The 14,204-nt window shown below is 39.9% G+C and overlaps 1 protein-coding gene and 1 long non-coding RNA gene across 28 annotated transcripts in view; one reads left to right on the top strand and one right to left on the bottom strand.

Moving 5' to 3' along the window:
• Nucleotides 1–11,105, bottom strand: part of MAP2 (microtubule associated protein 2) — a 294,336-nt gene extending 283,231 nt beyond the window's left edge. For 14 of the 24 annotated variants that reach the window (XM_081582657.1, XM_081582671.1, XM_081582677.1 and 11 more), the window contains exon 1: nt 10,879–11,105. The gene's annotated coding sequence lies outside the window, so the exon portion shown is untranslated. Of the gene's footprint in view, nt 1–1,107; nt 1,270–2,049; nt 2,204–8,941; nt 9,002–10,878 lie in introns of all 24 variants that reach the window. The other 10 variants (XM_081582661.1, XM_081582675.1, XM_081582682.1 and 7 more) reach the window with 3 other exon arrangements.
• A 161-nt stretch (nt 11,106–11,266) lies between these two features.
• Nucleotides 11,267–14,204, top strand: part of LOC145542894 (uncharacterized) — a 193,499-nt gene continuing 190,561 nt past the window's right edge. For 3 of the 4 annotated variants that reach the window (XR_014080216.1, XR_014080215.1, XR_014080217.1), the window contains exon 1: nt 11,267–12,500. This is a non-coding gene — a long non-coding RNA (uncharacterized LOC145542894). Of the gene's footprint in view, nt 12,514–14,204 lie in introns of all 4 variants that reach the window. The other variant, XR_014080214.1, reaches the window with a different exon arrangement.

Here is a 14,204-nt window from a genome sequence, read left to right as displayed (position 1 = left end):
AGTTAAAAATGAATTATTCCCAAGAACATCATTTACTAAAGATATTATTTTAACTCTTTATGGAGCATTTAGATTTTCAGAATGGTCAAATTCAGTAAATCACATCTAAGAAGAAGAGGACAGAATATCTTATTTCAAAAGATCTGCTTTCATAGGTATGGATTACTTATTTGCAAACAAGATGGTTTTATTCTCGATTTATGGCTCAAAATAAAGGTACTTCAGGAGAAGCTAATATGCACAGCCCATTCTATCTCAAATGGTCATGGAAAATATTTTAAGGAATTTTGTTCCATCCATTCAATGACAAAGCAGTACCTCCAATTTTGATTAACGATTAAATATGTTCATTTAGAGAATGAGGACATACTATATGACATTCTCTAACAGAAGGAGGACATTAGAATTCCTTCACTCCCTAAATAGTGGTATAGTTTCAGTTTTCACTGACTAGGAATATATTTCTCTTTAAATATTTAAGCATGATTTCTGCTCAATTTCTTTCCTCCAAGTTGCCCATAATGCTTTTCAAATATTTGTCAACTTAAGACTCTCTGATGCCTAAGCAGTGTGGGTACAGGTGAAACTCTACTGAACACAGTAATGATGGAAACACCTAATTCTTATTTAATTTACTGTCTCCTTGGATGAGGCAAAGAAACAAGAGACATGGAGCACTAGAGGCAGAGAAACAGGAAAACATGCAAGAGTAGGAAAGTTAAGAGGGAAGCAGATACAGACACAGAGGCCACAGCCTTTCTAGCTCACTTCCTTTTAGCTAAAAATGTTAAAGCTGGGGAGACACAAAAGGAAAGCTATTTCTGAGAAAATTTCATAGTGCTATAGGCCAAAAAGAAGTTTCCACCTGGCTATTTTTGTTGGATTTCCCTTGTACACAGAGCCAAGTTTAAACACAAACTCAATCAATCTGGAGGCATCAGTATGGATAGTTCAAGTTCAGAGAAAAGCTCCTTGGCTTTTCAAGTAGCTTGAGTCTGGGCACACATCCCCAGAGAGTTTAAATATCTGTCCTAAGAGATCCAAACCACAGGAATGAACCTGGAGCAGCAGCCTGGTCAGTGTTTCCTGGACCAGGTTTAGTCTCACCACGTTCAGTAGTGGAGCTGGCACGGAGCTCGTTGGAATGGTCTTAAAATGCTGAGTCTCTCCCTCTTTTATATTCACGTGAAAGTCACAGCTGAGTCACAACGTGGGGGAGGTATGACAGGCAGATCACCCCACCCTTAGGCCAGAGAACAGGAATATAACCTGAATTGGAAGAAGAGTCAGAGTGAGATGGTTCTTCATGGGCAACGCTTTACCAAGAGGTGAGTCTGACCTGAATAACTAAATTTTAGGCCTGGTTCTACCACTCAGAATCTCAGGAAAGTCATTTAACCACTCCCTGTCCCAGTTTCCTTACATGCACATCAGAGGTTCACACCATTTACTCCTAACTTATACATACTTTGCAAGTCTTAAGAACTGATGTCCCTTCTGCTACAGGGCAGAGGCACAGAAAAATACACTTTATGTTTCTTTTTGTACAAGCACACAATCCTTCTAAGCCACTAATTAATAGAGTTATAAAAAGTCACTGTTATATACACCATAAACATATTAAGCAAAAGGAAAGGTTTCATTAAAAATAAGTTTGCTCAATATCAGTTTAATAGAAATCAAAATCAGTTTTTTAATAGAAAAATTAGGATTCTTCTGCCAAAACCTGATGGAGGTCTTTGAGAAAGGGCTGAAATGGGGCAGTGAGACTGTCCTAGATTGTATAAAGTTTCATAAATTACAATTTTGATATGGACCACCTTCATTTAATATGGTTCTATTCAAAATAAAGTATAACCACAGCCCCTAATCATGGAACTTGTGACTAAGTCTAAAAGTGATAAGCACTTTTAAAAAATCCACAAAATCTCAATTTCACCAAAGACCAGTTAATAGTCTATAATAGTTTACATCATACAACTATGAATGAGGCAAGCTTTAGTTTGAGATGCAATGGCTAAACCCATTTAAATAAACCCTAGATCATACCCATTTCGTGGTTTCATAAGAGATGTAACTTCCAGTAGGATGCTTGGTGCTTTCTTGGAAGCAAAATTTCTAAAGTTCCATCAATACTGGTTTCTCCTCTTTAAAAAGAAGAAAATCTGCTTTTTCCATGCAATAGCAATGTCATATGCATTTCCTAAAAGATAAATTTAAGTGACCAGTATTTCAATTTAGGACACTTGATAAACATGGAGATGCTTTGATATTGAGCATCAGATTTAGCTCTATCATTTCAAATTCAATAATGGACAATGGAATTTGGATCATATCTCTCAAAACAGAAAAATATAGTAATTATTTCAAATTCGTTTAATTTGATTTTATTAATGAAAACATATACCATTGTTTTTCCTATGAAAGTGTATTTAAAATCAAATATTCTCATGTGAATATCAAAGTATAATTTTCAATTTTTTATAAATCAACTGTATAACAATTTATCTCAACTATGAAAAAAATGGTATATATAAATACTAATATAAGGCTAACAGCAGTACCTGAACCGAGAACTTCTAAATGTACAAGCTGGATTTAGAAAAGGCAGAGGAACCAGAGATCAAATTGCCAACATCCTTTGGATCATAGAAAAAGCAAGAGAATCCCAGAAAAACATTTACTTCTGCTTCATTGATTACTTGAAAGCCTTTGACAGTGTGGACACAATAAACTGTGGAAAATTCTTAGAGATGGGAATACCAGACCAGCTGACCTGTCTCCTGAGAAACCTGTATGCAGGTCAAGAAGCAAAAGTTAGAACCAGACATGGGACAATGAACTGATTCAAAATTGGGAAAGGAGTACATCAAGGCTATATATTGTCTGCTTATTTAACTTCTATGCAGAGTCAGTCAGTCAGTCAGTTCAGTCGCTCAGTCGTGTCCGACTCTTGGCGACCCCATGCACGTCAGGCCTCCCTGTCCATCACCAGCTCCCGGAGTAAACCCAAACTCATGTCCATTGAGTCAGTGATGCCATCTAACCATCTCATCCTCTGTCGTCCCCTTCTCCTCCTGCCTTCAATCTTTCCCAACATCAGGGTCTTTTCAAAGGAGTCAGCTCTTCGCATCAGGTGCCCAAAGTATTGGAGTTTCAGCTTCAATATCAGTCCTTCCAATGAACACCCAGGACTGATTTCCTTTAGGATGGACTGGTTGGATCTCCTTGCAGACCAAGGGACTCTCAAGAGTCTTCTCCAACACCACAGTTCAAAAGCATCAATTCCTCAGCACTCAGGTTTCCTTATAGTCCAACTCTCACATCCATACATGACTACTGGAAAAACCATAGCCTTGACTAGACGGACCTTTGTTGGCAAAGTAATGTCTCTGCTTTTTAATATGCTGTCTAGGTTGGTCATAACTTTCCTTCCAAGGAGTAAGCGTCTTTTAATTACTTGGCTGCAGTCACCATCTGTAGTGATTTTGGAGCCCCATAAAATAAAGTCAGCCACTGTTTCCACTGTTTCCCCATCTATTTCCCATAAAGTGATGGGACCAGATGCCATGATCTTAGTTTTCTGAATGTTGAGCTTTAAGCCAACTTTTTCACTCTCCTCTTTCACTTTCATCAAGAGGCTCTTCAGTTCTTCTTCACTTTCTGCCATAAGGGTGGTGTCATCTGCATATCTGAGGTTATTGGTATTTCTCCAGGCAATCTTGATTCCAGCTTGTGCTTCATCCAGCCCAGTGTTTCTCATGACGTACTCTGCATATAAGTTAAATAAGCAGGGTGACAATATACAGAGCACTTCATGTGAAATGCCGGGCTGGATGAATCACAAGCCCAGAATCAAGATTTCCCACAGAAATATCAGATATGCAGATGATACCACTCCAATGGCAGAAAACGAAGAGGAACTAAAGAGTTTCTTAACAAGGGTGAAAGAGGACAGTGAAAAAGCTGGTTTAAACTCAACATTCAAAAAACTAAGATTAGGCATCCGATCCCATCACCTCATGGCAAACAGATGGGGAAAAAGTGGAAGTAGTGACAGAGTTTATTTTCTTGGGCTCCAAAAGTCACTGCAGATGGTGACTGCAGCCATTAAATTAAAAGACACTTGCTCCTTGGAAGGAAAGCTATGACAAACCTAGACAGTGTATTAAAAAGCAGAGATATCACTTTGCTGACAGAGGTCCATATAGTCAAAGCTATGGTTTTTCCAGTAGTCATGTACAAATGTAAATGTTGGACCACAAAGAAGGCTAATACTTTCAAACTGTGGTGCTGGAGAAGACTCTTGAGAGTCCCTTGGTCTGCAAGGAGATCAAATCAGTCAATCCTAAAGGAAAACAGTCCTGAATAGTCATTGGAAGGACTGATGCTGAAGCTGAAGCTTCAGTACTTTAGCTACCTGATGAGAAGAGCCAACTCATTGGAAAAGAACCTGATGCTAGGAAAGATTGAGGGCAGAAGGAGAAGGGGGCGACAGAGGATGAGATGGTTGGATGGCATCACCAACTCAACAGACATGAGTTTGAGCAAATTCCAGGAGATAGTGAAGGACAGGGAAGCTTGGTGTGCTGTAGTCCATGGGGTTGCAAAGAGTTGGACATGACTTAGTAACTGAACAACAACAATCCTGTGATTATTACATACACAAACACAAATATCACCATGATAGCCCTTTGGAAAACATAAGGTGAACAAATTTCGTGGACTAATAGGTTGTTACAGGTATTATGACTCCATATAGCAAAGATTTGTATGCAACAGACTGCAGATCTTCATTCAAATGATATAATAAGTATGTGTAGTAAATTACTGAATCAGATCTTTTCCTAGCTATACTAAATGACACTAACATAAAAAGAATGCACTATTGATCCTAAAAACTTATTTTTTGGCTTCTTTGTTTTCAAAGTGGGCCAAAGGAATGTGGTCTCATAAACACCAGAAAAACAGGCAGCTTATTGTTTAAAATACTGTTTTGTTCAAAAACATAGTTTAAAGGAAAGACTAAATTACAACTTTGAGAGGCATAATACCCAAATAAAGGAATACAGTTTCAAAGCTGAGAATTATTTAATTGTGATGCTTCCTAGTCAATAAAACTAGGAAACATTTTCTCATACCATTTTATTATATAATTTCACTGTTGTACATTAGCAAGATAATACGGTATTGCTGCAACTGTTACAACAATACAATATGGGCAACAGTAAACCCATTAATACTTTAATGCAATATAAAAGGTTCATATCAGCATGAATATTCTATCTCAAACTAAATGAGCAAGTTTGTATACTTACTTACAAGTTTGCTTTAAATATAGGAAATCTAGATAGTTAAGCAATGAAACATACTAATGGACATTCAAGCACTGTATTTTATGATCACTGAGAGATGGATTCAAGATGGCTAATGATAATGCTGCACACAGCAATGTAACTAGGGATATTTTATTTAAAATTAAATTAACTCAGTTCAACTTAAGAGAACATCAGTGTAGTCAGCTAGCATAAAATGAAGACAGTGGACTGCCTGACAGATAATGACTTTACTGTGGGTGCATGCTCTATCGCTAAGTCATGTCTGACTCTTTGCAACCCATGGACTGTGTAGCCCACCAGGCTCCTCTGTCCATGGGATCTCTCAGGCAAGAATTCTGGAGTGGGTTGCCATTTCCTCCTCCAGGGGTTCTTCTCTACTCAGGGATCAAATCCATATCTCATGTATTGGCAGGCAGATTCTGAGACACCAGGAAAGCCCAGTGACTTTACTAGTCAGTTTAATTTTTAAAAAAAACAAAACAGTCAAACCATTTTACTTGATGTCAGGTGCAGAAAATAACAAAATACAGTCAGCTAATCAAAATTTTCATTTGAAAGCAATAAGTTGTATAAAGCTATACCACTTTTACCTTTTTCAATTCATTTGAAGAGGCTGGTAAGAACACAGCTGGGATAAGCAAATGTTTATAAGATAAGGGAATCTGGGTCAGCTTGGGTACAAATGGGAAGACACAAGGCAGTAACTTTTCTTCCTGATTCAGAAAGGCTTTCTAGAGAAAGGAAGCAGGATCAAAGACTGGTATACAAGGAAAAGTTTGTTCAAGGCCCGAGTATATAAAAGTCAAGATCAAAGGAAAGACCAAGACAGTGATGAAGCCCTGAGAAGTTGGCATAAAACTGTATGTTAAATTATAAATATAGATATAATGGAAAATAAATTACAATAAAAATGGCAGGTTCTATTTTCTAAAAATTGGTGTTTTGTTTTGTTTTGTTTTTGGCCAATACAAATTGAAAGCAAAGAGCAAAGGAAGGAAAGAAGAAAGGAAGAAAGGAAAACAGATAAAGAGGAAAGGAAGAAAAAAAAGAAAGCAAGAAAGAAGTCCAGCTGTGTGATCTTAGAAGCTAAATTATTTTCTCTAAAAGGCCTATTAACATAACAGGCTCCTCTGTCCATGGAATTCTCCAGGCAAGAATACTGAAGTGCGTTGCCATTTCCTTCTCCAGGGGATCTTCCTGACCCAGGAATCGAACCTGTGTCTCCTGCCTTGAGCAGGCAGATTCCTTAACACTGAGCCACCAAGGAAGCCCCAGTTTATATATATACAAATATTTATACAATTATATATGTTGTTTAGTGGGTAAGTCATGTCTGACTCTTGCGACCCAGTGGATTGTAGCCCCCAGGATTCTCTGTCCATGGGATTTCCCAGGCAAGAATACTGAAGCAGGTGGCCATTTCCTTCTCCTTCTATATATAATTATATAGAGAGAATATATATATGAAAAAAGGAGGTTAGGTATACAGGGTCTATATTAGGGCATTTATGTAACTGATACACAAAAAACTGTCTCTGAGGTTTGGGACACTACTGTCCCCAGGTGCAGCCCCTTGCGTCCCATATCTGAAATACAATAACTGCGCATTTAAATGTTATTGTTTAGTTATTCCCCATTACAAAAGAAACAAATCCCTCTAAATTTATTTGAAGATTTCTTAAAGCCAGGAGCCCTGTAGTATTTTTTGTGTGTCTACACTTAGTTCCCAGGAAGATACTCTGCATCCAGTAGAAATATAATAGACACATAACAAAATACATAACTGATGCTAAAGCTGAAACTCCAATACTCTGGCCACCTGACTTGAAGAACTGATTCACTGGAAAAGACCCTGTTCCTGGGAATGATTCAAGGCAGGAGAAGAAGGGGACAACAGAGGATGAGATGGTTGGATGGCATCACCGACTCAATGGACATGAGTTTGAGCAAGCTCCAGGAGTTGGTGATGGACAGGGAGGCCTGGTGTGTTGCAGTCCATGGGGTCTCAAAGAGTCGGACATGACTGAGCAACTGAACTGAACTAACAAAACAAATAAATAAACAAGCTGGAATAAATGCTCTCCTAAATGAAGACTAAAGGCTAAGTTTGTAATAAGAGTAACAGTATTGAAGACAAAATGCCTAGAGAAGACTAACATTCAAATAGGAGATTACAAAGAACACAATGAAAAGAGAGGAAAAAAATCAGTGAAATGATCAAAATACTGCTCACACTTAAGAAGGTCTAGATTGAGCAGATCAAATTAAGAAAGGCGTAGAAAGAACTAAAGTACAAAAGAACAGACATATCTGAGAGAATCAGACATGACTCAAAGAGCTTAATAGCATCTTTACCTGATATACCAGAGACATGAGTTTATAATTGTTTCAGAATATTATCATTAGTAACATTCACTAATGCATTACTAATAACTTACGTAAATGACTGCTTTTAGGATTAAGGAATATGACATTGTTCTGGGGATGGTGTTATTATCCACTGTAACTGTTATTTTAAATTCTTTATCTTAATCTGTCAAGAGGATATTACGCATTGAAAGGAATTCATTAACCAAAGCGATCAACTTGAATACTAAAATCGCCAAGTTGGTTTCATATGGTCAATCTTATGGGGACGTCGATGAATATTTTAAGGATGTACATACCGTCATGTGCATCTAAGCAAACGTTATAACTATTGCATTTTAAAGTCCAAGAGCACAACCCCAGTTTTCAAAAGCATACCAATCCAGTCTGCTATCTAGATGCTAGTAAAATTTTACCAAAAAATGTGCATCATAAGAAAACATGCAAATATACGCCAATAAGCATTCTTCTTCCTTTTCCCTTCTGATGTGTTTAGAAAATCTGCAAATTGATTTTAAGCCAAAAGTGGTAAAGGAATGAAATTATTCTTTCAGGTTTAGGGGATGCTGTGCCAAGTTTCATTTTTGGCTGCGTATTTATGACCACATTCAAGATCCTTGAAAAGAAATACATAAAAGAGGAAATATCCCTTTAACCTTAGCAGAGCAATGGAGTAGAGGCTGCTGTGGGAAGCGAAAGCCTTCTGCATTCCGAGGCTGTGCTGCTGGCGTTTGGTTTCCACTGAGAGGGTGCCTGCTCTCTCAATGAGTTTGAAGTAGCTACTAGGATGAGGTAATGGCTGTGCCAGTTTCACTGGGTCAGGCTCTGTCAGCACATTCTTTCTCCTTCTCCTCCCTGAGAAGGTGCTGTAAACACGTCATCCTAGGAGAGTTGCTACAGAGAATGAACAAATCCTAAATTCGAAATTCCTGAGAAAGCTGGCTCTGCTCTTGACCGTCTAGACAGAACTAGAAGCTTAAAGCAGCATAGATAGAGTCACAATAAACAGGTTATTTGATGGAGGTGAGGGAAAAGAGGAGAAAAGCAGAGAAAAAGGACATTCGTGTATTAAAAAAAAATTTAAAGGAAGCTCAATTTTTAATTGCTTAGATCTACAGATGTATGTTAAGCAATTTTCTGCTTATGGGGAAAAAAAACCTTTAGGAAATTAAATAATACTGTAGCAGATTATGAAATACTAAAAACAAATTAAATAAAGCACAAACAGCACGTACCATTGATCCTAATGGCACAATAGCTCTGCTCAATGCAAATCGTGGATTCCAGATATAAAGCTATGATAATCAGATAAAATTATCAGGAAATCAACCTTAAAATACACACACACAACAGTACTTTTTATTGAAAGATAAAAATGCATTTCACCTTTTCTTGGGAAGGAAATGTTTCTGTGCATGAAGAGGGGGTGACTGAAACACTCATGATATTTTTACAGTCATAAAGATTTCTACCTAAATACGTAGCAATCGACCAGCTAAATGGGTGTTTTGTGTCACATTAAAGTGAAAGGCTATAATCTTCCTCTTGGGCATTCTAAACAGCTTTTATTTATTTAATCTATTTTCATTGCCAAAAAAAATTATAATTGCCCACAGTGAAATGACAGGGTTACAGAGCCATGCGTTATACTGGGCTGGTACCTGCTGCTCAAGCATGGGACATTTTGCAGAACATGGCTCACATAAAAGGCTTTGTTCTCCATCGCCTCACTGCGGCTGCAAACCTCAATTTCAGTTAGTAGTCATTTCCTCTCCCAGACCAATCATTTCAAAATAAATCATATTTTTGACATTCAATACCTTACTGATATCCATTAATCCCTTTACCTCACATCCAAACTTATATACCACCCAACAACATTTATTTATTTGTTCTGCAGTACAAATTTGATTCACACCATAATCCCCAAACCTTCAAGGATCAATATTTTAAGATTCGTCTTTTAAGTACTACTTTCTTTTGCAAAATTAGGTATATATTATACGTGCGAATGTGTTTATGTGTGTGTGTTTGCAGTGTGTTCCACCATACGCCTGTGCATGCTTGTGTGTGCATTTAAACAAAAACCCTTCACACCGAGTCAGTAATAAAGGGTCTATGTCCTGGAATCATTATGCTAAGGGCTTCCAGCTGATGGCACCCAGCAACTGTTACAAAGGGGCTTGTAGCTAATGAAAGCTTTTTAATTTTCTGACAAAATCCCAAAACCCTGATTCCAGGCAGTATGGCATCCATTTCCAGTTTTCAAGGATGTTTTTTTCGGACCCCATCCATTTTACTACCCCCTCTCCCTACACACACCCAAACGCACACATCCCCACTCCTGGCTCCTCTCAAACACTCTTTCCTTAAATTTTCATCCTTAAACAAAAGACGAAGTTGGGGGAGGAAGACACCCGGCACTGCAGCCCCCAAAACGCCTTTTAAGAAGAAAAAGAAAAGAACTGGTGGACTCTAGATGCTGCCTCCCACTCCCATCTCTTAAAAAGAAAGGCTATGTGGACGTTCAAGCTCATCCAGACTCATTTTTTTCGTATCCCGCCCTCCATCGAGACCAGACATTAATTTTTCATTTTCCTAAAACTATAAACATTCGTCAATCTTTCTCTTCCAGCTGTGTCTGGGACAGTCACAGGGAAAATGATTTTGAACTGACAAGGCTTCTTTAACTTACTCATCCGTCAGTGTGCAGTTCTCTGCAGTTCGATGGACCAAAAACAAACAAAAAAACCTAAACAAAAAACCTCTACTTCGAAATTCTCTTTTACCCCAGTATAATTCATTCTCTGTCTTTCCCCAGCTCAGGTAACATTAGCTCTAAAGACAAGTATCCTAACCTGATGTAAGTTCCCGGGCGCTTCAAAGTGGTACCTACCAAGGTCACACACCCTTCTCCAAATCCAGAGCCCAGGTACAGCCCTGGTCCCCTGCTGCGTAGTAGTTACACCTAGACAGGCCGAGCCTGAAGCTGCCGCCAGGTGGGAGACAGCTCGACCAACCTGTGCCTGCTCCCAAGACACGGGATGAGACAAATCCCTTCCCATCCCCGTTCCTTCCCTGGGCTCCTTCTCTTCCCTCCACGCGGTGGGCGAGGCAGGAGAAGGGAGAAGCACGTTTATACTGAATCAGAGGTGGGGAACGGCTCTCTTACCTGGGCGCGGAAACGATGCACCCGCAGTCGCCGCTGCCACCGCTCAGGGACTTGAGGACCTAAGGTCCTCTGGAGAAGGGGGGGGGGGGACAGGGCAGGGAAAGAAGAAGGAAAAGGAGAAAGAAAAGAAAGAAGCGGAGGGGAAGAAAAGAAAGAGAGGAGGCGGAGGAGGATGCTGTCGCCGCGGCCGCCGAGAGCCCGCGCAGCCGGAGCTCCCGGCCCAGTCTGAGCGCCGCCCTGGCCGCCGACTCCCCGCGGCCACCCCGTCCTCCGCAGGCCCCGCCCCTCGCCCCCCACAAGCCCCGCCCGATCGGCGGCCCGGGCGGCGGCGGAGGCGGGGCTGGCGCGGGCACCGCCACAATGTCCTGGCGGGGAGCGCGGCCGCCCCGCCTTCCGCAGCTGTCGGCCCGCCGCCCGGCGGGGACCGCAAGGGTGGCAGCCTCAGAGCGCAGGCCAAACCCCAGCCACTTCGGGCTTGGGACTGTGAGGGCCCCCTTTAAAGAATCCCTGCCCTCTCCGCCACCAGAAACAGAGCCAGACGAGCACCTTTGGGACAGAGGGACCCATTGGACCCTTTTCTGATATCCTTGGTGATGGCGAGGAGGGAAGGAGGTGGCGTCAGCTTTAGTCTCTCAAAGAGGAGTCCCCCATAGAGGCCTCTGTTTTCCCTTCTCCATCACTGTGACGGTGGGAGTTCCGGTTACCCTTCAATAAAGAGGGCTCCCCGGCCTTGCCTCCACATACCTCAAGACAGTTGCGTCCAGAATAGGTAGGAAAATTGAGGGGAAGCATGAGGACAAATGGCACCGCACTCCAGTACTCTTGCCTGGACAATCCCACGGACGGAGGAGCCTGGTAGGCTGCAGTCCATGGGGTCGCGAAGAGTCAGACACGACTGAGCGACTTCACTTTCACTTTTGACTTTCACACATTGGAGAAGGAAATGGCAACCCACTCCAGTGTTCTTGCCTGGAGAATCCCAGGGACGGCGGAGCCTGGTGGGCTGCTGTCTATGGGGTCGCACAGAGTCGGACACGACTGAAGCGACTTAGTAGTAGTAGTATGAGGACAAAGAATAACTCCTATCAGTAGTAAAGGAACAAGGGTTGAGAGTTTAGAGAATTACTAGACCTCCGTTCGATCACTAATCAGATTTGTTCATTCGTTTATTCCTTCTACAAATGTGTATTAAATTTGCTGTGAGTCAGGCACTGTTCTAGGCACTGTGGAAACATCAGTGAATAAAACTGAACACCCCTCCCTCAAAAAAAAAAAAAATACTTGCCGTCAACAACAGTACATTCTAAATAGCCAAATGCAAGTTCCAGGGTCAATTCATTTAGTATAAATCTCATGTATGACTGTGTCAAATAAGGATTAAAAAATGTTAGCTCTACCCCTCTGACATGTTTAATATGAGGATATAATTAGATAATGAATAAGAGTATGAAGAATATGAAGAATGATACAAGAATAATGAATTAGCACAGAAAACGTTGACCTTGAAATGTCACCATTTACAAGAATTACCTCTTAAACACTTTGGAAAGAAATATGACCAACTGAGAAAACAGATAGTTCTTTACGATGGAATCTTCATAATCACAGAACAGCTTTTCACTGTAAGTAAGAGAGGTAAGATGCAATTTAGAATTGTTTCTGGCTTCTACATGGAATGCTAAGAAGGTTACCAAGATAGTGGGGTGTGGTCTGTGCAGTTTCAACAGTAGTTGTAATTTGGTTTTGTCACTGAAATTATCCATAGAATCATAAAACCATAGAACCTTAGGGTTGATTTCTTAGGCATTTGGTCCAAGTTCCTCAATTTTCAGATTGAAAAAGAGGCCTAATGATGAGACACTGTAAAGATCAGAAACCAAAACAGAGCAAAATCTGAAACGCTGGTCTCAAAAATCACACCCCATGTTCTGTGTATTGCTTCCCTCTGTCCAGCTTCATTCCATGTCCCAGTGCTCACAGTGAGGTTGAAAGTGTCTGGGCATACCAAGTAACAAGGAGTTTGGAGGAGTTGGGACTCCTCCTCAGAAAGCTGCCTGATTGAGAATAAGGTGGTCTTAGGGGATTATTAAATGATATGGATGGAAAGAAGGAGTAAGAATCCTATTAGAGCGTTAGAAGTTGACATTCATGACCTGGCACAAAGCTGCAGATGTTCACTGAGAGTGTGTCATCAATCCTGTATTACTTCTATTACTATTTCTCAGTTCCTATTAGTTCTGTGCAAGAAAAACATCCCAGGGTAGGTAGTGGTGCTCCTTCTACCTTCCTTCACTTATGGTAGAACTCCACTGCATCCGCATCAACTCTGAGTTCAAAGTAAAAAGATATTGTGTTCTGGTGTTGAACACAGTTCACTGTTGAACACAGTGTCATTGTCTATAAGCCAAAATATTGTTTTGATTACTCCACTTTTACAGTTAGTCTTGAAGTCATGTATTGCCAAGTCTTACAATCTTCTTCTTTTTCAAAATTCTTTTGAATCACCTAGTACTTTGCATTTTTCCATAAGTTTTGGTGCCTTATCCATTGCTAGAAAAATAATACTGTTTTTTAATTGGAATTGTGTTCAATTTATAGGTCAGTTTTTGGCATTATTGCCATCTTATTAATACTGACTATTCTAATCCATGAACATTGTATAGGTCTCTATTTGTCTTCTAGGTTTTTTAAAAAAATTATTATTAATAGATTTTTATTTCTCAAAACAGTTTTACATTTCAAAAAACTGAACAGAAAGTACAAAGTTCCCAATACAGAGATTCCCCTGCTTTCTAAAACTTCGCTGCATGCCACTTCTCTTTTATTGATCTGCATTAGTATATGTTTCACTAACTGAAAGAAATCCAAGGAGGATTTTTGCTATAAAAAAAAAAATAAAAGACAAAATAGCATACAGTGTTTGTTTTGCAGCCAGCCATTATAGAGGCAGACACATCGGAGCAGTGAGAATGGCACCACCAAATTCCATCAAGCCCCCATAGCTTTAAACTCTTGTCTATGAGGATCTGTGCATATATTAACAAGCTGTTGCTAAGGTAGTTGCTTCATTTTATGCCATTCTGCTTACCAATGAAATGTTCTACTTTTGGTTAGCAGGGTGTGTGTTTCACAGAGCAAAGCTTTTTAATTTTAATGAAGTCCAACTTACCAATTTTTCTTTCATGAATCATTCTTTTAGTGCTGTATTTAAAAAGGTATTGCCAGACACAAGTTTACTAAGATTTCCTCTTGCATTATCTTTACAGTTTAATAACTTTGTGTTTTTCATTTAATTCTTAGTCCATTAGGGCTGCCATAATAAAAAT

Source organism: Giraffa tippelskirchi, chromosome 3 (genome assembly GCF_054371585.1).
Source record: "Giraffa tippelskirchi isolate mGirTip1 chromosome 3, T2T-mGirTip1v1.2.pri, whole genome shotgun sequence".
NCBI lineage: Eukaryota > Metazoa > Chordata > Mammalia > Artiodactyla > Giraffidae > Giraffa > Giraffa tippelskirchi.
Note: the sequence above shows the minus strand (reverse complement) of the source record. Positions and strands in the feature narration are given on the sequence as shown.